Source organism: Lissotriton helveticus, chromosome 8, assembly GCF_964261635.1.
Source record: "Lissotriton helveticus chromosome 8, aLisHel1.1, whole genome shotgun sequence".
Taxonomy (NCBI): Eukaryota; Metazoa; Chordata; class Amphibia; order Caudata; family Salamandridae; genus Lissotriton; species Lissotriton helveticus.
Window position 1 is genome coordinate 601465018 of NC_136069.1, and position 25998 is coordinate 601491015.

Genomic DNA, 25998 nt, shown 5'->3' on the forward strand with positions numbered 1-25998 from the left:
AAAATCACAAAGCAAATTGATGGAATCCTGTCGTACACTGCAAATACTACTACACTTCCAGGTGTACACAGGACCCTTAGGACGTCTCCCTAAAACCTCCTTACCTAACACCTCTTCTATCTCTGTTCTCACAAGTTTTTCTTTTTCAACTGGACAACCATCTTTCACTTCATAAGCTCGACCACTGGTGTCAACTGCATGCACCAAATCATTATCCTGGAAATAACTCTCCTCATTAAAAAATGCCTCAGAGCTTGAACTATGCATCCATTCTCCAGAAAAAACTTCACAAAAATTACTACGATTAACTATTCTCTTCCATCTACTATTTCTTTTGAAATCATAAATTGCCTTGTTTAGCTTCCTAATTCTATTGATTGTCAAAATAAATAACTTACGTTTAATTTCAAATGCCTGATCAATAACTTTCTCAACTATTTTTTTTCTCTTATAAAAAACCACTTTCTGTTGACCTTTCTTAATATTTTTTAACAAATTCCCAATTATCCTGTTGGGGAACATTCGTTTACGAATGTCCCTAAACTGTTGTTTCCTTCTACTTTCATGCATAGAGTTATCTCTTACTCTAGCAGTAACATTTCTCATTGGCCTTTCCTTACCATTTGAATTGTTTCTCCTTTTCTGGACTGAAACATTTTCTGTAGTAATATTTTTTTTACTAGACATATTTCTTATGACTGTTTTTGGACTCTTACCCGGTGCTTTCTTGGTGACTTGACAAATCTTTTTGTTAGAGGACTGCTGCATTATTCCATGGTCCTGCTGTCTTTGACGTTTTGCAGCCTTTCTCACTCTTTCTTTGCTTGGCATCCTAAAATCTTGAAATAATCTGCAGTTGAATCTGTGGTAAAATATAATAAAAAATGTTATTAACCACTATTACCCAACAGTAAATTAATAACAGTCATCAAAAACTTAACACACTACTTAAGTATATAATATACTGAAGCCTATCTCCAATTTTTCACTGAACAGGACTCATCTCTTCTTAACCTTGGATAAACCTCACCTACTCTGTGTCCCCTGCACATAATTAAATGTAAAGGGGCAGATTTATATTAACTAGCACATCCCCAGGGATGCACCAGTTAACGTGCACCGCTGCTCTGCCACCCACGGTGTGCCGCATTTACAATCAGATAGGACAAAGCTACATCAAAACCCTGCGCCTGCTTGAAGCAGGCATAGATCTTGACGCAGGTAGGCTGAAAGCTAAAGCAACAACTAAGTGTCGTGTGCAGAAGTTACAAAAAAGGAAAAATGGCGTTTAAACCAGTAATGAGCCCATGCTAACTTAACACAGAGTAAAAATATCCAGGATCTACATCAGTTTGGGGTTCACGAACCTGGCAGGTACAAGGCACTAAGGCTTTCCACCGTGCATGTCTCATCCCAAATCATATGTTGTTTGTGAATGAAACAATTTCCCAGACCAAATGCTTTGGATTGGCTACTTCTAAAAAATTAAACACCCCTACTATCCCGGAGTTAGAGGAATATGATAGTTGGAGTAATTTTACTCGTTGTCCATTAAAGATTTACAGGCCCTACTCCGTAATTCTTCCTTTAACATTTCCAGTATAAATCCAAAAGGTTGACTGCTTTAGCAACGTGCCTTATCCACGGTTTAATAACGCTGCCTTTTGCTTTATATAAGTTTTCAAATTGTATGAAATATATACCAATAGGTCGTTATTAACCTTTAGGTAGTGGTTTTCTTCATGAGGTCTGGTCGCCTCCATACACATACAGATTTTCAAAGATGATCAACAAGTTTATCTGAATGGAGAGGAATGCACTGAGACGCCAGATCATTCACTAATGTGTAGGCACATACAGTTACACGGTTCATGCAACAAACACCGACCAAATATGGCTTGCGTGTTGCAAGGCACACCAGTTCCTGCTATCATCCTCACACATGAACATACGGAGTTTTCAATCTGGCCACAAATACCAACCTTGGGAGCACATTTCAACGGCATGACAAGAATAAGAGCTCTTTTGTCTCAGAGAGAGGTGGCCTTGACTTCGGCCCGTGAAACTTTCGTGCTTCACATAGCGAAGACCCTTTTAAATACAGATTCGCCTTTCCATTTCAGCAAGATGGTTCGGACTATCTCTAACGCGTCCTCCACAAAGGGCCTGGCGCACTTTTTTAAAGTTGTTACCAGTGGTCTCGTGACTTCATTTGAGAAAATCTTTGGAGTCATCCCTACTTTCTTTCATTCTATTTTTTCCACTCTGCTTCGTGGATTCCCATTTTTACTTGCATTACCAGCGGACGCTCTTGTGCTTTTTTACATTTTTAAATATGGATGTCCCTCCTGTGCAAGCTCCCGCCCTGCAGCTGCTGACACTGTTCCGCAATCACATGCTAGAATATTATGGCACAATGCCGTTGGCGATATTAAGCACGGCATATGGATTATCTTTTCGATTCTCCTTCTTCACCTGTGTCCAGCCTGTATTTCACTGCCTGACCTGTGATTTCCATTGGGCCATTGATTTGTGTCTCTGCGGACCGGTTTCTCCTGACGTCGACTTTAATCAGCTGATGACTCCTATCATTACTCACGAGTTGGTTTGTCCTGGCGAAAGGATTATGGCTGTGGCATTGATGCATGGACTAATTGGTCCCTGGAATTTACTGGCGGCAACACAGTCTTTCTTGGAACAGAGCTTTCTTGAAAACCCACCGAGCTGTCCTCTGATGTTGATAGAGGATCCGGTGCTGGGAGAGCACGTATGTTCTTTTCCGCTTTTAAATTGGATGGCTGAACTCTTTTCGGATGAAGACGGTGACTTCCTATTGGAGGCTGTTGCAGCTTATTTTGCATACACAGTTATGTCATAGACCTTTTTCATGTTTGATATGCTGAGTACTAGCATTTCATTGACAATTCATTCACTTATTTGTCAAGTTTTTATTATTTAGCTTGCCTATTGGCTTAAGACTCAATAAAGTACTTGGCTGTTTTATTTTTCTATAGCATTACATTTTCCTAGTTTTTAATGTTTTACCTTGCGGAACGTCCACATATAAACTTGCAATCTGCTCTCATGAGATGGCACTACTATTATCTTATTCAGTTCGTTTCCGGATCATGGGGAGGTGTCATCTAGGTCCTGGATATCTTTACACCGTGTTAAGTTAGCATGGACTCATTACCAGTTTAAACGCCATTTTTTCCTTTTTTGCAACTTCTGCACACGACACTTAGTTGTTGCTTTAGCTTTCAACCTAATAGTTCATCGTGATTTACATGACAATAATATGTTATTGCTCTACTATCTGCTTTACTTGTTAAACTATATCTGTACAGCGAGTGCTGAAGTTTCAAGAACAACACGATACAGAATTGTTATGAGGTCTGATCTCCACGACTTCATACTCATAACATAAGCGCAGCTTCTGCCAATTCTGGGCATGAGGCGGGTTTTATATTGCTTTGCCGAACACACATACACAACACTTGATGCGGTTCACATGAAGAGAGAGCTGGTGTATGCTGATGTGATTCCTTCAAATCTAAGACACTAAAGTATCGGCACGCCCTAAACCAACACAAAGAGACCTTCTTAGCAAATAATATATTATGTGTATTAGGGAGGGTGAGATATAAGCAGCCGCGGGCCGTGGAGGGAGTTATGGTGGGGCAGGGAGGCGGGGAGGGGGAGGGGCAGGGTGGAGCCCTCTCCACCCTGCCCCTCCCCCTCCCCGCCTCCCTGCCCCACCGTAACTCCCTCCACGGCCCGCGGCTGCTTATAAGTGTTGCTAACTCTTATTCATTTACAGCATGTTAACATACTGTCACCATTCACTTTTTATGTACTACTAACTATGCTGGTAATTTTGCTACTGATAATATGTGTACTTGTATAATCTAAGATACTACGCCTGAGAAGACGGCATTAGTAAATAAACATTTCAAATACACATGTGTTCTTCTTAACTCCATGTTCTGGTTTCTAAGAAATATATAACGACCGACTGTTCATGAGTTCCACGTATCCTGAGGTACTGTAAGTTCATATTCTGGATTGTCTAAACATTGAGAGTTTGTTATATCCAATGTGACACTGTACCTAGCTTGCTAAGGGGTTTTGATTACTAAGGTGAGTTTTGGGACACCCTAATTCGCCGAGGTTCCAATCCTCTGTCCACAGTTCTGTCTGAGAACAGAAACCCTGCGACAGGGACACCCCTGAGCCTTGCTGGAGCTTCATCACACTTGCGATACAACTCCAGCAATGCGCCACCTTTACGGCACAGATACGTCACGCATCTGTGCTGTTTTTGCCCCATGATGCGCCGCATTGTAAATGCAGCACACCATAGGTGACGGAACAGCGTCACAGAATGACTAACACATCCCTGGTGATGCGCCAGTCATCATAAATCTATCCCTATGCTTCTTATCTTGTTAGAAATGAACCGCCATATGTATCATCAAAGTTTTTTGCATTTCCTAAATAGCGAACTTTAAGGAATAAATAGCGATTCTTTACCATTCCTAGTTTGCGATGACCTATTTGCTAATTACAAATTACCCATTCATTTCCATGCAGCAGGAGGCCCATAGGAATGAAGGTGCAATTTGCGATTAGCAATTACCTCATCGCAAATTACGAATTTTTCCGAGGGTGCAGGGGTGTCTCAAGAACACCCTGCTGCACCCCTGAAAAAGAAATTTGGGGGCATATGGCGCACATAAATTTTGAAAACATTCCTTTACCTCAAAAACGATTTTCAACTCATAATTTGAAAACACTGCACATGGGGAAATGACTTAAAATGTCCTTAAGACACATAAAAGCGTTTTTTGATTGCCTTTGCAGCATGTTTCAGTCACCTTTAACATGCCTATGTAACGCAAACATTCAAAATGTAAATTTGCCATGCACAGGTGGGAGCATATTTACAAGCAATTTGCTCCACAGACAAACTTCTTACATTGAAATGGGAAAAATAACATCAGAGACTCTCAATTACCTTATAAAGAAGCAGACACCATTATGTCCTTCTCATCAATATTAAAACCATTGCTTTTTCTCAAAAACGATTTACAAGTCATAATTTGAAAACACTCCACAGCTCCTATGCACATAAAAGCCCTGTCAGTACTAATACTTCACATTTTCTCCAATTACAATTTCTCAAAGAAACAAAATCTATTTGTAAAACACTTGAGACAAAGCAACATTTGAAAAACACAACTTTCTTCATAATTTTCTCCTTAAAGCACACTATTTTCTATCTAAATTAAAGAAATCTTTTCTCACCTTAGCAAATACTTTGAGTTTCAAAACAGTCTCAGAAACACACCAATTTGTCTTCAGCAGAGCAAAAGGTATGCACTCCAGAGTCTGCAGCTATCAAAAGCACAGAAATGCTGTAATTCCTCACACATATCTCTCATGTCACCCAATCAAAACTCTTCCCTCACTTTTTTTCAAATGAAAACCCTTCCCCCTCTGCCATTTCATGCCTTTTCTGCATAGCAACCACCTCTTGCAAGACCTCTGGTGTTTGCAAGTTCACACAACAATGTTGCAATTGAACTCTGAACTCTCAGTGCACCTGCATATCCAGAGCATTCTTTCATTTAATGATTTTTTCTTCGCCACTCAAAATACATCTTTCAACGAACTCATCCATGCACACTAACTTTCTGTTTTCAGCAATCAAAATCCACCAATCACTCTTACTGCTTCATTAACACAGAAACTCCTCAGTTTTTTTCATTTTACACTCTCATTTTTTCAACTGCCATTTCATTGCCACACTTCATCTGACTGCAGGAGAACCTTCTCTCGCCATGTTTTCTGTCTGGATTGTTGGACATAGTTATATCTATTGGGCTCAAAGGTACGCTGAAAACAGGAATTTACCTAACCTTAATTTACAAGATGTGGAAATTAAGTGGTTTGGCCACAGAGGATTAAAATGTCACCAATTGATACCATTGGTGAAAACCTTTATGCATTTGCCAAAACCTGACCTGTTAATTGTGCACTGTGGAGGTAATGATTTGGGCACTTTGACTGGGGTAGGTCTGGAAATGCTTTTAAAGGACACCTTTGAGCAATTGATGGCACTTTTTCCTCAGACTGCCTTGGTATATTCAAATATATGCCAAAGACAGAAATGGAGGTGGTCGAACCAATTTTGTCCACAAATTGAGAAATCGAGGAAGCATGTAAACAAATCTGTTTCAGCTTACATGAGAGACCATGGAATGGGCTCCCTGTACAACAATAACTTGCGTTACTACATGCAAGATATCTACAGAGGAGATGGAGTTCACTTCTCAGATGAGGGCAACAGAGTTTTCATTTTGAATTTAAGACTGTGCATTGGTACCTACTTATAAGTACCTAAATGTACCATAAACCCAAAAGCTCTTCTCAGAGCTACCCTACATCTGATCACTCACAATTATTATTTTACTCTAACTTTTTTCACTAATTTTCAAGAAAGTACGCTCCCCAGAACGCTTCCCGGTTCGCGAACCGGGCGCACTCCACGCAAAAAAACTAAAAAAACGGTATATTTTTTTTTTGCCCTGCGAGACCCTTTCAAAGCCTTCACATCAAACCTAGGGGGTCAGGGACGATCTACTATGCCCCCTTATGGTCATTTGCCCCTTCGCTTTGGCCTCCTCTTGTCTCTCGATCCTACCGAGAGACAAGATGGCGGCCGCTACGGACTGTTTGGAATGTTTACAGACGCCGAAGAACCAATCAGCTTCGCAAACCTCCGTAACGCGAAAAGTACGCGAAGCGGAGCGCTGTTACAGATATATATCTTTTTTTGAACGTTAATTTCTCAAAATCCACTGGAGCACATATATTGAGACCTAGCAAAGGCACATCGGGCTACCAGTCCCTACAATTTTGCCAAGTTTCGTGCAAATCCATTCAGCCGTTCGATTATTATTATTTTTTTTTTTTTTGCCCCTCGGGGCCCTTTTAAAACCTCCACATCAAACCTAGGGGGTCAGCGACAATCTACTATGCCCCCTTATGATCATTTGCCCCTTCGCTTTGGCCTCCTCTTGTCTCTCGATCCTACCGAGAGACAAGATGGCGGCCGCTACAGACTGTTTGGAATGTTTACAGACGCCGGAGAACCAATCAGCTTCGCTTCACAAAGCTCCGTTGCGCGAAAAGTACGCGTACTGGAGCGCTGCCCGGTCCGCTGTTACAGATATATATCTTTTTTTAAACGTTAATTTCTCAAAATCCACTGGAGCACATATATTGAGACCTACAAAAGGCACATCGGGCTACCAGTCCCTACAATTTTGCCAAGTTTCGTGCAAATCCATTCAGCCGTTCGGGCTAAAAGTGAGGCCAACCGCCCTATGGAAATTAACATGGGAAAAACGAGTTTTGGGACCCCCCTTTTTTCTCGGCCCCCCCTTGACGAACCCCCCCCAAAATTTTCAGGGGCTGCTCAGAAACAAAATGTGCCATTTTCCTGAAAATTTCAGCCAATTCCGTCCACAAACGCCAAAGTTATTAGACATAGAATTTTCAAAAATCCCATAGAGAAAAAATCCTAACTATATATACCTACTGGCAACCGCCAGTAGGTAATATATATATATATATATATATATATATATATATATATATATATATATATATATATATATATATATATATTACCTACTGGTATATATATATATTACCTACTGGCGGTCGCCAGTAGGTATATATAGTTAGGATTTTTTCTCTATGGGATTTTTGAAAATTCTATGTCTAATAACTTTGCCGTTTGTGGACGGAATTGGCTGAAATTTTCAGGAAAATGGCACATTTTGTTTCTGAGCAGCCTTTGAAAATTTGGGGGGGGTTCGTCAAGGGGGGGCCGAGAAAAAAGGGGGGTCCCAAAACGCGTTTTTCCCATGTTAATTTCCATAGGGCGGTTGGCCTCACTTTTAGCCCGAACGGCTGAATGGATTTGCACGAAACTTGGCAAAATTGTAGGGACTGGTAGCCCGATGTGCCTTTTGTAGGTCTCAATATATGTGCTCCAGTGGATTTTGAGAAATTAACGTTTAAAAAAAGATATATATCTGTAAGCGCGGACCGGGCAGCGGCCTAGGACGCGTACTTTTCGCGCAACGGAGCTTTGTGAAGCGAAGCTGATTGGTTCTCCGGCGTCTGTCAACATTCCAAACAGTCCGTAGTGGCCGCAAACAGTCCGTAGTGGCCGCCATCTTGTCTCTCGGTAGGATCGAGAGACAAGAGGAGGCCAAAGCGAAGGGGCAAATGACCATAAGGGGGCATAGTAGATCCTCGCTGATCCCCTAGGTTTGATGTGGAGGTTTTAAAAGGGCCCCGCGGGGCAAAAAAAATAAATAATAATAATAATCGAACGGCTGAATGGATTTGCACGAAACTTGGTAAAATATTAGGGACTGGTAGCCCGATGTGCCTTTGCTAGGTCTCAATATATGTGCTTCAGTGCATTTTGAGAAATTAACGTTCAAAAACAAGATATATATCTGTAACAGCGCTCCGCTTCGCGGAGATAAAATTATATCTGTATTACCTAGCTGTTGCTAACACCAGTTAGCGACGGCTAGTAGGAGATAGCGACCATCTTGGGCCCCACTTTGCATGTGAGTGATATTTATCACTAATGACATGCAAAGTGGGCATGCCAAGATGTTAGCGACTGGAAACAGTCGCTAACATCGCTATCTCCTATTATCAACTTTTGGAAATATTCGAGATAAGCGCGAATATCTCCAAAAAGTAACAGCTGCCCTGAGCAGTTCTTAGCCATGTTATCCTATGGGAGGTGGATAACATGGCTAAGAGGATTAGCTCGGTAATGCATGAATATCGCTGAGTTTTCAGCGATATTAATGCATTGCGGTCGGTTTTTATCGTATTTGCGATAAACTTTGATAATAGCAAGGTTTATCTGCGATAATTTCTGACGGTAAAAAAATCTTTGCAATGCATCGTTAGGGATAAATATCGCTTAACTTTGGTAATATGCCCCAACGTCTGTTAACGTTCGATTCGAAGGAAATCAGGAAGTGTTGAAAAACATTGTCTGCGCCATCTTGTCTTTTTTCAAATGCCACACTTTTGTCGTGCACGGCAGCCATTTTAGATGCCTTGACCAGACCCACTCTGTGCACGCTGTCGATCCTTAGCATGGCTCCCCACCCTCGCAAGCATCTCCCCCAGGCAGTGGTCACCCCCGCTCTCTGTCTTATGCATGGGTAATAAACCTCCCCCCATCTGCGCTGCTCTTTCCTGAGAATCACACCCTGTGCCCGCCCGACACCTCCCTTTCGCCCTATTCACTACTGCACCCTCTGACACTCCTTTTCCTCTGTGTCCGATTGTCCAGGCTGGTCCTAGGGTATCAGCTAGCCCTGCAGATGTAGTTTATGGCCACAGCTGTAAAGATTCACCCCTCTTCAAAGGAGTTATAGTAGATCAAGGCCCACACTCGATGAGATCCGTCACAGCAGAAGCGTTGCTATTATCTGAAAACCATCCTGTATTGTGATTGGGGAGGGGACCGAGCGTGAAGCGGAAGATTCCAGGGATGACTCTTTGTACATGAAAGTTTTTACAATTATGTGTCACATTAAAAATATATAGCACTCCGACAAAGTAGTAAGATTATAAAACTTTAATAATTTATAAATATATACAAGAAAACAAAAATAGTAATAACATATAAACATTTTTAGGGAAAAACAACGAAGTAGCGGTCGGCTGTGCGAATAGTCCCAACGCAGCACAACGTCCAGATTTCCGGCGTGGGGCGGGTCATCAGTAGCAAACTGTTGTGCGAATAGTTCCAAGGCAGCAGAACGCGCTGAAATCTAGATGACACGAAAGTGATGTCTAGTAAGTTGCCACCCAGCAAATAACGGCGTGGGGCGTCGCGGGGGGTGGGTCTTCAGTAGCAAACTGTTGTGCGAATAGTTCCAAGGCAGCAGAACGATGGCACCAAGGTGATGTCCAGTAAGTTGCCGCACTGGTTTTGGTATCCTACAATGCTGCTCCGAATAACGGCGTGGGGCGCCCCGGGGGAGGCGGCGTGAACGGGCCTCTCCAGGTGGAGTGTCATCTGTTGTAGTGGGGCGCCCCTTTACCGTTTCAGTTGCCATTCCGTCCGTTTTTGGTCCACTGTGTCAAAAGCCGCAATTCAGCTGAGTTGCGCCCACTCTTGCGGTGCAGCGATAGGCGGCTGTCACAGGACTCTCAAAATGGCGGCAGGCTCTTTCCTTTTTGGGCCTGGTCCACTGAAATGGCCCTGGGACACCTTGGAAATCGGACGCTTGTCTGCTAGGTCTTGGACCCCATTCTCGAAAGCGTCCCCTCCGCCTTGAGAATTCATCAAAAGTTTTGGGGGCCCCGACTCCTGCAGGCTTCTGGTGGGGAGCGGCTGCCATGATTGCTCGCGGAATGACTACGACGGAGCTACGAGATGGTGGTGCTCTCATGCTGACGCCAGCTTCAGTCTGAAACATCCAGAAACAAGGTGGGGCTTTCATCGTTTGGAAAAAAAAAAAGTTTTCATCCAATGAAAAGTGTTGTTTTTAGGTCATATGATCAAGCCTTCCATCATTAGGAAACCAAAAGTAAAATGAACCAATGAAAAGTTTTATAAACAAGTCACATGACCTGTTATGCGGCATAGGGTATAAAATGCGGAGAAAATACGTTGGCACGTGAGGCGGCGTCAGTAGCGGACCGATGTGCGAATAGGCCGAAGGCAACACAGCGCGCCAAGATCCGGATGGCACCGAGGTGGTGTCCAGCAAGTTGCAGCACTGGTGTGGCCATCCTACAATGTTGAAAGTCGGCGTGGGGCGCCCCGTTGGCCTGTGAGTTTGCGTCAGTAGCGGACCGATGTGCGAATAGGCCGAAGGCAGCACAACGCGCCAAGATCCGGATGGCACCGAGGTGGTGTCTAGTAAGTTGCCGCACTGGTGTGGCCATCCTACAATGCTGAAAGTCGGCGTGGGGCGCCCTGTTGGCCTGTGAGATGGTGTCAGTAGCAGACTGATGTGCGAATGGGGCCAAAGGCAGCGCAACAATATTTTCTGACTGACACCACAAGGCGCTGAGATGCCAAGATCCGGATGGCACCGAGGTGATGTCTAAGTTGCGGACTGATGTGCGAATGGGGCCAAAGGTAGCGTAACAATATTTTCTGTATGGAAGATACCACTAGGCGTTGAGATGCCAAGATTCGGATGGCACCGAGGTGATGTCTAGCAAGTTGCTGCACTGGTGTGGTCATCCTACAATGCTGAAACTCGGCGTGGGTCGCCCCATTAGCCTGTGAGATGGCGTCAGTAGCGGACCGATGTGCGAATAGGCCGAAGGCAGCACAACGCGCCAAGATCCGGATGTCACAGTGGTGGTTTCATAGTTGAGAGGCACTTCATCTGCAGTGGGGCGCCGAGATCCGGATGGCACCGAGGTGATGTCTAGCAAGTTGCTGTACTGGTGTGGTCATCCTACAATGCTGAAAGTCGGCGTGGGGCGCCCCATTAGCCTGTGAGATGGCGTCAGTAGCGGACTGATGTGCGAATGGGGCCAAAGGCAGCACAACGCGCCAAGATCCGGATGGCACCGAGGTGGTGTCCAGCAACTTGCCGCACTGGTGTGGCCATCCTACAATGCTGCGCCGAAAGTCGGCGTGGGGCGCCCCGTTGGCCTGTGAGTTCGCGTCAGTCAGTGGGGGCTGTTTGAGGATCTGACTGCATTGGAAAGCAATGTGATGCTGTGCGTCGCCCCCAAGATGGAGGTTCCTCGGCTGCAGTGGGGCGCCCCTTGGTGTTTCACTCGCTATGCAGCTGAGTTGCGTGCGCACTTGTGGCGAATAGGCCGAAGGCAGCACAACGCGCCGAGATCTGGATGGCACCGAGGTGGTGTCCAGCAATTTGCCGCACTGGTGTGGCCATCCTACAATGCTGCGCCGAAAGTCGGCGTGGGGTGCCCCGTTGGCCTGTGAGGTGGCGTCAGTAGCGGACCGATGTGTGAATAGGCCGGAACCAGCACAAGGCGCCAAGATCCGGATGGCACCGAGGTGGTGTCATAGTTGAGAGTTCTGAGCAGCGCTTGTAACACTGTCTGAAGCTTATTTGCACCTGCTGCAGCTTCACTATTGCCCTGGTGTGGCCTAAGATCGCCCATGACATAGGCGGCCACCTCCCGGGGTCCGGCGGAACTTTTTTCCTTTTCCTTTGTGCATCTTGTCCCACAATCCGTTTGACCTGAAGACACGACCAGGTCCCTGAATGTGTGCAGGGGGACGCTATTGATTGAATCAAAATGGCGGCTTCACACAAAGCTGACTCAAGCGTTGCTGCTGATGCTATACAGAGAAAAACTGGTTTTCAGTTTGTACATTCTTCAGGATTTTTCCATCCAAGGCTGGTTGAGAGTTTGTATAACAATGGCTTCAGATTTTCAACATACTACTCTTCAACATTCTTCCTAAATGTAACAATGTGAGACTCACTAGGAGAACGGTGTAGTGAGGGCCACAAACGGCTGTTTGTCTTTCCTTTCAAAATGCTGCCAACAATATTTTCGGAATGGAAGACAACACAAGGCGCTGAGATTCGGTTGGCACCGAGGTGGTGTCCAGCAAGTTGCCGCACTGGTGTGGCCATCCTACAATGCTGCGCCGAAAGTCGGCGTGGGGTGCCCGAAGGGGGGGGGGAGGCGGCGCAAACGAGCCTCTCCCGCTTCTCCATGTGGAGGTAGTTCATCTGCAGTGGGGCGCCGAGATCCGGATGGCACCGAGGTGGTGTCTAGCAAGTTGCCGCACTGGTGTGGCCATCCTACAATGCTGCGCCGAAAGACGGCGTGGGGTGCCCGAAGGAAGTGTCCTTATCCAGGGCATTATCGCTGTATCATGTCCTCCACTAAAATGGCCCTGGGACACCTTAGAACTCGGACGCTCGATTTTTTTTTCCTTTCCTGTACATGCAAAAAAAGGTAAATGCCCGGTACGTTACACGCTTCATCTGCCACGATGAACTCTCCAGAGGAACCGAAAAAAAATATAGTTGTGGTAACTATACCATGCATCGTCATATGGAGAGGTGGCACCAATTAATTATAGTGCTGCATAAAAGAGAGATTTGGAGGAGAACCCCTGACCTGCTAGTACATTCATCAAAGAAGTGGCACTGAGAGCTTCAGAGGCAAGGGAAACGGTCCCAAATTTTTAGAAGAACTTTGGAAAGATTAAAATGACATGTTTAGATTGTGGCAAATTAATTTCATGTGGACAGATGAGTGTTACTCTAATAAATACAGCATATGAACATCATCATAGTCGATGGTTGGTAGAGACATTTTGACTATATCCTGGACCTGCCCGTCCTCGCCCAAAATGGCGCCGGAATAAATGGGACTCGTAACTCCTTGTTGTGTACTGGTTGCAGAACCTTGAAATCACGAGATACGTATGCAGTTTTGAAGCACATGGCGGGCGGGGACGAGAATTGATTGAATATTTCGACATCCCTATTGATATTAAGTTCTGATGTGTTATTGATTACTGTACTGTTGAAAGTTCGAATTAACGTCACCCATGGTACTTGCCCGCAAATGTATATCTAGATAATTTTATTGTAACTGGCCCTGTCGTATTTTAATTATAAAATGTACGTCCACCGATTCCGTAACTGTTAGACACCTTAGTTCTTGCAACCTAATGGCCCGCCCGTTACGTTCCTCTACAGTGTAAATGTCTACTCATCACATACGATTACAGTTTGCTCCGTGGCCGGCCCACGTGGTTATAGGCTCGTATTTGTATAATGAAATTTTCACAATAAAGGTTTTTAAAAGAAAACATGGTAGTAGTATATACATTGGTAAAGTTTGTAATAATAGTCACTGTTTTAGAATCATTAAAAGGCAAGTGAAATAAAGCAGACCAATTACATGAAGGGTAAAAGGTATAATACGAAGGAACGCAGTAAAGATAAATGGTCAAGGGCTGTTGTGTTTTCTATTCCTGCAACATAAAGTGATCGATAAGAATCTCATATTCAGGCGTATCGGCGACTAAGACAGCAGGTCGACCCTCTTTTGCTCAACGGCTCCATCATGGGACGAAGAAACGCTCTTTTTCTCGAAAAAAGAATATATTTTACTTGCAGGACAGTTGTAAAATTTCCGGGAAAGTACATTAGTCTGGAACATTATAACATATATTTAAGAAAAAATAATGTTCGGAAGTAATGAAAAGCGTAATTTTTAGGTCATATGACCAAGCCTTTCATCATTACAATAAGAAAAGTAAAATGAACCAATGAAAAGTTTTATTAACAAGTCACATGACTTGTTATGCTTACGTTACGCGCTGCGCGCCCCGGATGACTTCCGGATGCGCTAACGCGGCGCGTCATATGACGCATTACGCGACAACGCAGGTCCAGAATATAGTCAAAATGTCTCCACCAACCAGCGGTCGGAACACAACCCCTTTCAGCAGGCTAAATAGTTCTGTTAAATGACAACAGAAGGGACAGGCAACAAGAACCATCAGTCAAAGAGGGGAGGGCTAGTTCTTCTCTACCGGGTTACATTGGGGCGCTACCGGAACTGATCGAATTGGTAGTCTACAGTGTTTCTGGATGTTTCAGACTGAAGCTGGGGTTAGCATGAGAGCAGCATCATTTCGTAGCTCCGTCGTGGCCATTCCGCAACCAATCATGGCAGCCGCTCTTTATCGTTATTTTGGGCGGGGTGGGTGGCGGAGCCGAGCTGTTTTGCAGCCATCATTGTGTGGAGTTCAGTTCATCTCACTAGTTTTGTATTTGTCATGAGGGGTTGTTCCTAATGTTTCTATTTTAGCGAGGTCAAAAAGAGATCCCATTAGTGGCCTACTGATTTTGCTCGATTCCTTTTCTTTTTTTTACACGATTTTTCGTTATCTGCAAAGACTAAACAGAGTATTGCGACTCTGTGTTTGTTTGTAAATAGAGAATGAACCAAAGAGAACTAATTCTAAAACAGTAAATACTTGGATAACAATCAATCAAATGGAGAGAGAAGCAGGCACGACGGATTACAACGGGGGCAAAGGCCTGCGTTAACTACCTTTCACTATCTGCAAAGAGAGAGTACTCCTAATAGAAATGAGGGGGGGGGGCACCATTCAAAGCAGATCAGTGTGCATAAACACGAAAATGTTTTCACTTACCACGTACTTGACATTCGACAGCTTATGATATTTGCTATTAAAAAACCATTGAAATTCACTGAAAAAACCATAGGTTATAGACCATATATAGTTAGGAATTAGCATTTACAAAACCTTGAAAATTCACTGAAAAAACCATAGGTTATAGACCATATATAGTTAGGAATTAGCATTTAAAAAACCTTATTTTACTCACACAAAACCATTGAAATTCCATATATAGTTAGTTGCACTAACTATATATTGCGCACCCGCAATCCACTGCTGATCATGTCACATATTACATCATTCATGACATGGTCAGTGACATCACTGATGACATCACTGATGACATCTCAAATGACATCACTGATGACATCACTGATGACATCTCATTTGACATCAATGACCACATCACTGATGATATTATTCATGTGACAATACAATGCATCTCTTCACATTTTAATATAACCTCTGTTTCACCCAGTGTTAAAAACAGAGTATAATTTTTGAAACCATTGACACACCAATACTAGTTACTACATACGTACTCACTGATTCCTACGTCTACACACACATTCACTCATTCACCCATACAATCATTCATACATACAATCACTCATGTTTACAACACAATCATATGCACTCATACACCTATACAGACACTCACACTCTGCCACTCATCCATGGAGTTACTCACACACCTAGTCAGTCCTGTAAAGAATCAATCACACTTCCATTTTCTACTCTATACAGTTAAACATAGAGCACCTTACGTTTTCAACCATATACTAACACATACTTACTCTCTTATACAATCATTGATACAAGTACACATTGATCTGTACAGAGTCACACACCTCCCATCCAGCCACACACACACTCAGTCTCCCATGCAAATACTTGGGCAATCAATCAATAACCCATATAGTTACTCATATAGCTACTGATCAACACATGCAGCAGTTTACAGAACAACAGACATAATGATGCACAAATTAAGACAGTTTAGTCACTAACCCATGCACTCAGTGAGACACATTTAATCACTCACTCATACATTCAGTCATGCACCTACTAAATCCTTCGTCCAGACACTTATACATCCACTCATTCTTCAATATGTAAGACATATTTTAACTTTACAGAAACATAGTCACTGGATGTTGTCATCAGTGATGTCATCAGTGATGTCATTTGAGATGTCATCAGTGATGTCATCAGTGATGTCACTGACCATGTCATGAATGATGTAATATGTGACATGATCAGCAGTGGATTGCGGGTGCGCAATATATAGTTAGTGCAACTAACTATATATGGAATTTCAATGGTTTTGTGTGAGTAAAATAAGGTTTTTTAAATGCTAATTCCTAACTATATATGGTCTATAACCTATGGTTTTTTCAGTGAATATATATATATATATATATATTCTAAGAGGGGCATCAGTGGCTCAAGTTTAAACGATCAATATCCTTCCTTAGCTGGTATTTGAGTAGCTAGTTTATGTGAGGAAATGCCTCTTTTTTAATGGTCACCCCCAAACTTTCTGACTGACTCTGCCGGTTTTTAGTTCAAGCTATTTATAGCTCTGAACTATTGTAGGGGAAACAACACTCTTGAACAAGCGGATTCCTCCCAATCAATGTTGTCTACTGAAGCGTGACGCTTCGACAGGCACGCGCTTGGCCTCACTCACACCCCATATGCTCGTTCCCTCCCACTCGCTTGCTCCCCTGCTCCCCAGCCCCCCCCACCCGACTTGAAAGAAGCCTTGCACACCAACATTTGTCTCTCACACCACCAGACATCAAAGGCTGCTGCTCCTGCGCCCCCCCACTCCCCCCACAGCAATGCAGAGAGCGTGTTTTATAAGATTAACCCTGTTACTTTCGTTTCTCTCTACTTCTTTCCCTCCGGACTTTCACCGCCAATCTTTGCCTTCTTCCTCACTCCTTCTTTCCTACCAGGTTTCTTGTTCTCTTCCTTCCGTCCTCCCCGCTTCCACTCCCACCGTAGTCCTCTCTCGAGACCCTGTTTGCGTCTCCGCCACGCTTGTGTTTTTTTCTCTCCCTCCACCCTTCCCGGCCTCGTTAAAAGTTTGGCCTGGGGACTTTGAGGTTTGCCAGAGATCTGGTTTCTGCCTGCGTTCAAGCTTTCTGTTTACTTCTTATTTGCCTGTCCAGTTATTTATTATTCTTGTGCTTTCTAGCCCTCACACATTAATGCTTTGTGTGGGCCCCCATCAGCTCTCCAATATAGATATTTTTTATTTTATTTTGTGCATTTTAGGGCAAAGATTTGCTGACAGTTATTCAAGGGATGTGGAACCGATGCCGAGGCTCGAACAATGAGCCCCAGCTCCAAAGTCTGAAGAGCTGGCTACTGAGCCATGTCCTCTCAGTGTTCACGCTGCTCGCATTAGCAGCAGCTGGCTCTGCAGGCTTTTTGTTTCATTTTCATAGTGCTTTCCACGAACATCAGTTATATTACACAATTACAGTTTCATGTGTTTTTGTAGACACAGGGAGATTAATCGGCAGCTCAGGACATTACTTAAATGTCTTTAACAGAGGTGCCTATTAATCTCCCCGTGTCTACAAAAAATATGAAACTAACTGTGTAATGTTATTGGTGCTTGTGGAAAGCACTACGAAAGCGTAGGCTTTGGTGTCACTGACTAACGCTGCTTGTTTCCTTTGGGTGAGGACTTGTTTGTTACGTCACCACGGAGCTTCAAACTGAGCGCTCTCACCTTCCGGATTGGTGTTGAGCCCTCCCCCACCCTCCGAGCATGAATGCAACATTTCCCTTCACCCACCCTTTCCCTGTGCTCACTCTATGCACTACTGGTACGTAGGGCATTACATCACACTTCTCCCACTTCTAAGCACTACAGGCTACATTACCGAAAGTGCCACGTTGACGGTGCCATTGCCTAAAAAGCTACTGTATTGAAGCATGCTAAACAGCACACGTTCCCTTTAGCCTCACCTTACACTGCCGGATTGCTTCCTCGTGATGCCTTTGCCCTTTCAATGGAAGTTGCTTAGAAACACCACGCCTGGGGCTGCAGGGGTGTGGAATGTGATCCGAGAGCTCTCGAGATGCCGCCTGTAGCAGTCCATGGCCCAGGGCAGATTCTCCATTTCCGCCTTTCTTGTCCCAGACAGTGGCAGCACTACTGGTATGTAGGGCATTACACCGCACTTATCCCACTTCTAAGCACTACAGGCTACATTACTGATACAGACTTTAGTGATACAATTTTCACCATTCTCAAATGTCCTCTGCCTTGCTAGGCTTCAAACTCGTGGCCTTCAATTCCCTATATTTGAGCAGAGCGGGTTATCGGCCTCTGCCATTTCCCCCCACACAGTCACTGTTAGAACATTATTTTGAAATTACTAGACTTCCATACCACCTAGTTAGTTGAAAAAAAGGCAGTGAGACAGCTCTCTGATCTCTCTGATTTAAAGTATGTTTGTTATTTTTTATTTTATTTCATTTGGCACATGCTGTGCAGCTGAAATACAATTTGAAAATATACTCATAGTGTGGGAAATGTGTAATACATATTGACGGGCTACTGGCAATGAACATCATAGAACTGTGAGATAGCTCGCCTGATAATGGTAGGGAATAGAGGCGTGCAACATCCATTGGACTGAAAGGCTTCAGCCCCCTCCCCCGTTGTATGTGGCAGCCCGGGCTCAGACAGACAGCTCACGGGCACACACACAGTCGCACCCGAGTACTTCACAGCTCTTTTAAAGACCATCTGCATGTTAATGAGGCCTTGCTGTTGTTTCACCCCTTCTAAGAGCCCATGCAGCTCCACTCTGCCTATTGATTAAAGATTCAGCCCACCCCCGATATATTTTCTTGGCCCTCCCTCCCACCCCCCCCCCCCGAAATTTGGCTCTAGTTGCGCCTCTGAATAGAGGGTACCACTTCCATTCAGAAACGACTCCACTGAGCAGACAAGTGCAATATGCACACTGGCATGACTGTATTATACACTTTCTTTTACAATTTCTTAATCCTTTGAAGATATTTGTACAGATTGCCCTATCCAGAATCTGATCTCAATACTGGATGAACATTTATTGTGTTTATCCGTATTAGTCTAGAACTCGGAATCATGTGTCGAAGAAAGAGCAAACATGATTTTATAATCATGGCCACTACAAAAATGTAACTTGTGGATGTCAAATTTCCATGTATGCCTCACACACCTCATAGTCTGGTGTCTCCTACGTAGTTATCAGATTTGAGGGAAAAAAAGTCAGTTTCCAGCTCAGGCTGTTTAAAAGCTAAGGAAATTGCTGCACATGGCGGGCGGTGCTCTACCGGACACTTCACAAAAGTTAGCTGGCCACTGTTGGGGCAGAAAACTCCTCTTCGTGTAAATACATGTGCCCCTACCCTGAGTCCAGCTCTCCAGAGAAGGTGTCCTGTTCAATATACTCCCCGGGACATTCTTTGCTATAGAATTGGCTGGCACCTGTTAAATCCCATTAAAGCTACGTCTTAGCCAACTTGCCCTAAATTTTGCATGTGGTGCAACCTTTTTTTTTTTGGGGCCTGCCCCTACTGTAATAAGAGCTCACTGCAATCACTATCACTGAGAAGTAATGGCCTTGGAGAGCCAGTAATTGCTGTTTAGCTGGGTATACTTCACAGCTCTTCTTATTTGAACCGATGCCGAGCAATGCCTGACTTCAAAATGGTGGCAGTTTAAGACATTTCTTTTTGGTCGCCTTACAATGCCTGACTTTAAAATGGCGGTGCTACCAACTCTTATTATCTGCACCGTTGATGTTGAGTGACTACCCTGAATTACTGATTGAGAGTGACATTCTGGACTCATTACTACTCACTTTAATACCTCGTTTCCTATACTATCCTCACTGAATACGTGCCTGACTTTAATCTGGCGGTGCTATAAAACTATATGGATTACATCCTGATTATCGCTGCTCACTTGGCCCAATGATGACACCTTTACCACTTGTGCAGCGGAAACACTGATGCTTGCCCCTCAAGCACCTCTCTCTGAATGACTTCGGCCATTAAACTTATTTGCTCTCCGACCCGGCTTCTTACCAGTGCTTCTACCCCAAACTAACATGATGGGACCGGTTATGACTGCCTCTGGGTCAAACACCTACACCCTGGTCTACCCCTCAAATCTCTCAAAAACCACCACAAAAACCTTCAAACACCGCACCCTGAAAAACCATCCCGAAGCTCTGATCTCCGACCCATGTTTCTGTACGGACAAAGGCACCATCACCAATGACCTCATCTTCTACTCCAAAAGAATTCCCGCCTGGCGCAATACCCTCTCTCTACTCCTCAGTGCTCGCTTCTCCAGGAACATTCCTTATGGCACCAAGCTCTCAATAGGGCCCTCGGTATCACTACAAGCTGACCTAACCATCACCCTCTACAAAAGTGGCATTGTACTGATCCAAGCCTCTACAAAAAACCTCGACAAATTTTCAGATCTTTATGCCACTCTCCGAAAACATGTGCATGATTCTGGAACGCCGACCAACACCCGACCCGACGGTAATCCGTCCCCCCTACCCAATATAGAGCATACTTATCCCCTCACTACTCCTATCAACCCCCCTATCGCCATGGACCAGAGAACCTTGATTTCCCCCCTCCACGCTCTTCGCTCGGAACACACTGGTTCCACCACAGCACACCTCAACCCCTTCAATCCTGCTACTACCCCCCGATCGAAATAAACCCAGGACCCTCGATCCCCTCCCCCCATGCCTCACTTTCTGACTTTAAGACCACCACGTCCTCAGCGATCCTTGCTGATACAGGTCAAACCAGCCCTGCCAACACTCTATCCACCCCTTCTATGACTCCTAACACTGTCCACCCGTGTCCTCCTAACCCCCCCTCCCAAGCGACGTCCTTTTCAGCTGGTCAAACCAGCCCCGCTAACACTCACACCCCCCCTTCCATGACTCCTTGCACAATCAACCCTATCACCCAATCCACCATAACTGTCCACCCGTGTCCTCCCAACCCCCCTCCTCAATGATGTCCTCTTCAACAGATCAAGCCAGCACCGCTAACACTCACACCCCCCTTCCATGACTCCTAGCAATGCCCACCCTACCACCCAATCTACCATATCTCCCAACACAATCCACCCCGACCCTCCTACCCCCCTCCACTTATATCCGCTCTCTGCACTCCAGAACTACCAAAATAATTCGGAGCTACCACTCCTCTATCCTCGACCTAACAAATCTCCTCCACCTCACCGAACTATCCTTCACAAACCTCATGCCTCAGCGGTCTCCTCCGCCCATCCCAGAACTTCACAAACGCCCACTACAAACAGCCTTAAGGCATCTTCGCCCTCGCAAGCACACTAGCTGTCTATCTGAGGAGGTAATCCTTGACCTCACCCCCTCCTACAACTTCTGCCCGATCACCACCGATTCCCTAGACCTCACTGAAAAGAAAATACAAGATATTCTCAAAGACCTCAATCCGCACACCCCATCTGCACGGTCACTATAGATCCACACAGACTGGCCTCCCACTGCAATAGAAGGGTGATCAGAAGCAATCTTGCACCCGTACCCCAGACTGCCCAACTCCCACTACTACCACCTCCCTCCCTGGTCTGACGGGGCTCCTAATCAACTGCCGATCGGCAGTAAAGCATGCCGCCGATGTCGCTGCTCTCATTCTGAGCAATAACACCGACCTAGCCATCCTAACTGAATCATTCATGGCTTAATGATGCATCATCCCCATGCCTCGACCTCTTAGTCCCCCCTAATTTTAAAATTGCCAGACTAGACAGACCACTTAACAAAAAAGGTGGCGGGATCGCTTGCATCCATTGCTCTAACCTCCTTGTCTCAGAGCTTTTAACGGATACCACTGATTCCTACGAATATCTAGCCCTCTCAGTCTGGAGCAACACCACCCACCTGTGCAACCTGCACACTTTTTACCACCCCCCAGGCAATAACAATCAATTCACTGACTACCCATGGCTGGCATACGTTAGAGCGGCGTGTGTCAGACTGGGCCGCCCTGAATTGTACGAGGCCCCAGACAGTATTAAAAAGGAGGACGTGGCATGGATCAAACATAACTTTAGGGCCATGTTTGAGGCAGACAGGGAGGAGGTGGAGCTAAAAAAAACTGGAGTAAGAAGCATTTACGTGTTACAAACCTCACCATCTATTGAGCCATATCTAAAGTTTGTCACTAAGCCGTACCATCGCTTCTTGTTGATAAGATTTAGATTTAACTCAATTCACCTCATTTTAGGTGATTTTCAGCATTGGGGTAAACCTGTTGATTGCACACCATGTTCATGTGATAACTTCTCGATACAAGACACCCTTCATCTGATTATGTTTTGTGACCCTTTCTCTGATGCACGTAAAAAATTCCTACACCCTATATAACGAGAAGCAGGGTTCGTGCAGGTGAGGCCCGCATTTCTATTCCTGCAATTGTTGAACAACGTGCGGGTCACCTATGGTGTAGCTAGCTTTTTAGTGGCCGCACCCAGAGTAAAGAACAAAAGAAGCATATGCATCACCTAAATACGTCAGGATGAGAGGGTGGCTACAAGGGATTTAGTTTATAGATCAGTGGGGGTATATATAGTAGTTATTCGTAGGTTCTTTTAATAAATTGAACCAGATGTATCCACAGGATTACTCAAATATAATCACCGATTTATATACAAGTAAAAGAATATGGTCAAGAGAAGAAGTACACAGCAGAGAAAGGTTATGTTTCAAATTTTTGTATTAAGATCAATCACAGAGAAAATTTCATGGGGACAAAACATAGAACAAATAACAATCCAACAACTTCATTAATACATGAGGAAAAACCAAAATCATAAATGCATCATGGTGTCCTTCTGTGCAAATAATGCTGAGAAGTTGATGTCTTTGGTCGACGTTTCGGTCTTGTATGTTGTCATCTATAAGACCATCATCAGGACTTAATTTTTCATCAAAATAAAACCCCCTATACAAAAATATTTATATAAAATTAGATGATATACCGACAAGAAATCAATAGCATCATCAACTCATCTAATACATAAAAAAAACCTAACGAACATGCTGTGTGGTGACAATTTCAATATAAAGACCTGTCTTATTGATCAGAGTCTATTCTTCTCTATCCACCAATACAAAGGTATTGTTTAGGTGTCAAGTGAAATGCGTTACAGAATAATAAAATGGGGCAGAACTTCTTGCCAATTACTATCTTGGGCAATGCTTACAAGACAAACACTTACTTTAGTACATCAAAGGTATCAGACTGATATTCAGAAAAGAAAACTGGTTCCGATTTGATACTAGTTGTCCAGCCAATCTACAAAAACATGTAGAGGGTCTTATTTAGAAGTTAAATTGATTAATACTGATCTGTACCTATATTACTTTGGTTCATGATCAACATACCTTTTGATGCTCTTCTTTCTGTTCAGAGCTTTATATATAGATGTGGATTGGATGATATCCGGAATAGTCCGAAACAATCGTGCTATCTGCAGTAAAAAGATATGTATATTCTCTTACTGACTCCATTGTTTAACTTTGTTAAAAGCAATATGGAGGGCGTTATTATTAAAACTCGACATTGTTTAAATTAAATATAATCTGGAGTATATCCTTAAAAATATCGTACTAAACACTTCCATTTATGTCAGAATGACGATGTTGGTCATTTAGATGAACATTTCTTTATTACTGCGGTAACGCCAATGACCCTCCGATATGCCCAAACCGACCATAAAAGTAAATTATACTGGTCAGAGAAATAGTATTGAATGCAACAATGTACTCAATTCAATACTTTTATTTAATGTTTTTAGCGCTGCACTTTACAAAATCCAATATTCTCATTTTAAATTTTGACGCTACTCGATTGGTGATTAACACAGACACTCAGAGTGGACTGAAATGAATCTATTCTAACCATTGGTAATTAATAATACTAGAATACTCGAATACCGACTGAATACTTAAGTGGGTCTGTTCTTAGATTTACAGAACCTAGATAGCTACTAACGAGACAAACCAGTTTCATCGAAACATGGGTACTAGACAGTTCAGCAGAAGTGCTATCTGTACTTACTCAATATGCAGCGGAAAGTCGATCAAGCGTCAGGGATCACTATCACGGAGATTCCTCACAGTCTCAAGTTGAAATGTGACAACGAGACTGTGAGGCAAAGGCGGCGTTTATAAATGTCGGGACCCGGAAGTGGAAAGTACCGTGTTTATAAAAGTTACATAAGTGGTGTGTATCGAATGGATCGGCCATCTTGGAAAGGTGTGAATCGAGCTAAAGAGTGGCAAATTATAATGTTATGCACCACAGAACATGTATTTATACTTTCATTATTCGCAATTAAATCAAAAGCACACTCATATTAACATTGTATGAATCAACGGGTCAGATATTTTAATGATTCTATGTAACCATCGTTCACGATCTGTACATTAAGTTATTGGCAACATTTACAAAACCAGTCTACATATTTATTTACACTTTCAAAACAAATATAAGCTGATAATCCTATTATCGATATAGCATTCCAGGCCAATCATAAATGAATGAAAATATAAATATATCACAAAGCATTCATTTATCATTTCGCAATTAAATCCAAATTGCACTCCTATAGACATCGTATGAGCCAACTGATCAATTATTTGAATGATTCTACGTAACCATCATTCAGAATCTGTACATTCAAATATTGACAATATTTACAAAGTCAGCCTATATATTTATTTACATCTTCAAAAAAAGATGAAAGCTGGCAATCCCATTATTAATATAGCATTCAGGCAAATCGTAAATGGATGAAAACATAAATATATAACAAAATATTCATTTATCATTTCATTGTTGGGGAATATATTTAGCATACAGTTCAGTTAATACTCATACATAGATATAAGTTCAGACCGCTACTGCAAGTTAGAGAAATCCAGGAGCAAGTCATGTAGAATAGCATTACATCAGTTTCCAAATTTCTATTAGAAAATACAGAATATAACAAAGCTTGTATAAAGGAAAACAAAACTCATTTCTACACTAAAACTTTGTATGTATTTCATGATAGGCAGGCTAGTGTTTGCCACTCTGAGCTAGAGTTGAGCCCGTTTTTAACTGAGTCTGCAAAACAGATCCAGCGTTGCTCTTTCATAGACAGGCTACGGTCTACATTGGGTTGTCTGATTGTGGGCCTCACTGTTTGAACTACCCACCATGTTAGATCTTTTGCCGTATGTTTTGCTCTTAAAAAATGTTCAACTACAGGGGCATTTTCTACATGATATCGAATCCTCGACTGATGTTGTAATATCCGTTGTTTAACTTTCTGTGTTGTTTTGCCGAAGTATCTTAACCCACAGGGACACTCTATGCAGTAAACAACATTTGTTGTATTACAGTTAGAGAAACTTTTCAAAGTGATAGTCTTTTCATTTATGAGAACGTTTTTGCAAGTTTTACATGTCTGACATGCTGTGCATTGGTTGCATTTAAAGTGTCCAATGACTGGACTTAGTTGGCGCATGTTTTCAACTTGGTTCAGATCTTTGTCTTTATATGCGTGGACCAAACGATCTCTTAAGTTAGATCCACGTTTGAAAGCAAACATCGGTCTTTCACAGAGTTCGGGTAGACTCGATAATAGGGGCCAATGTTTAATCACCAATTTTTTCAGTTGGTTGGTT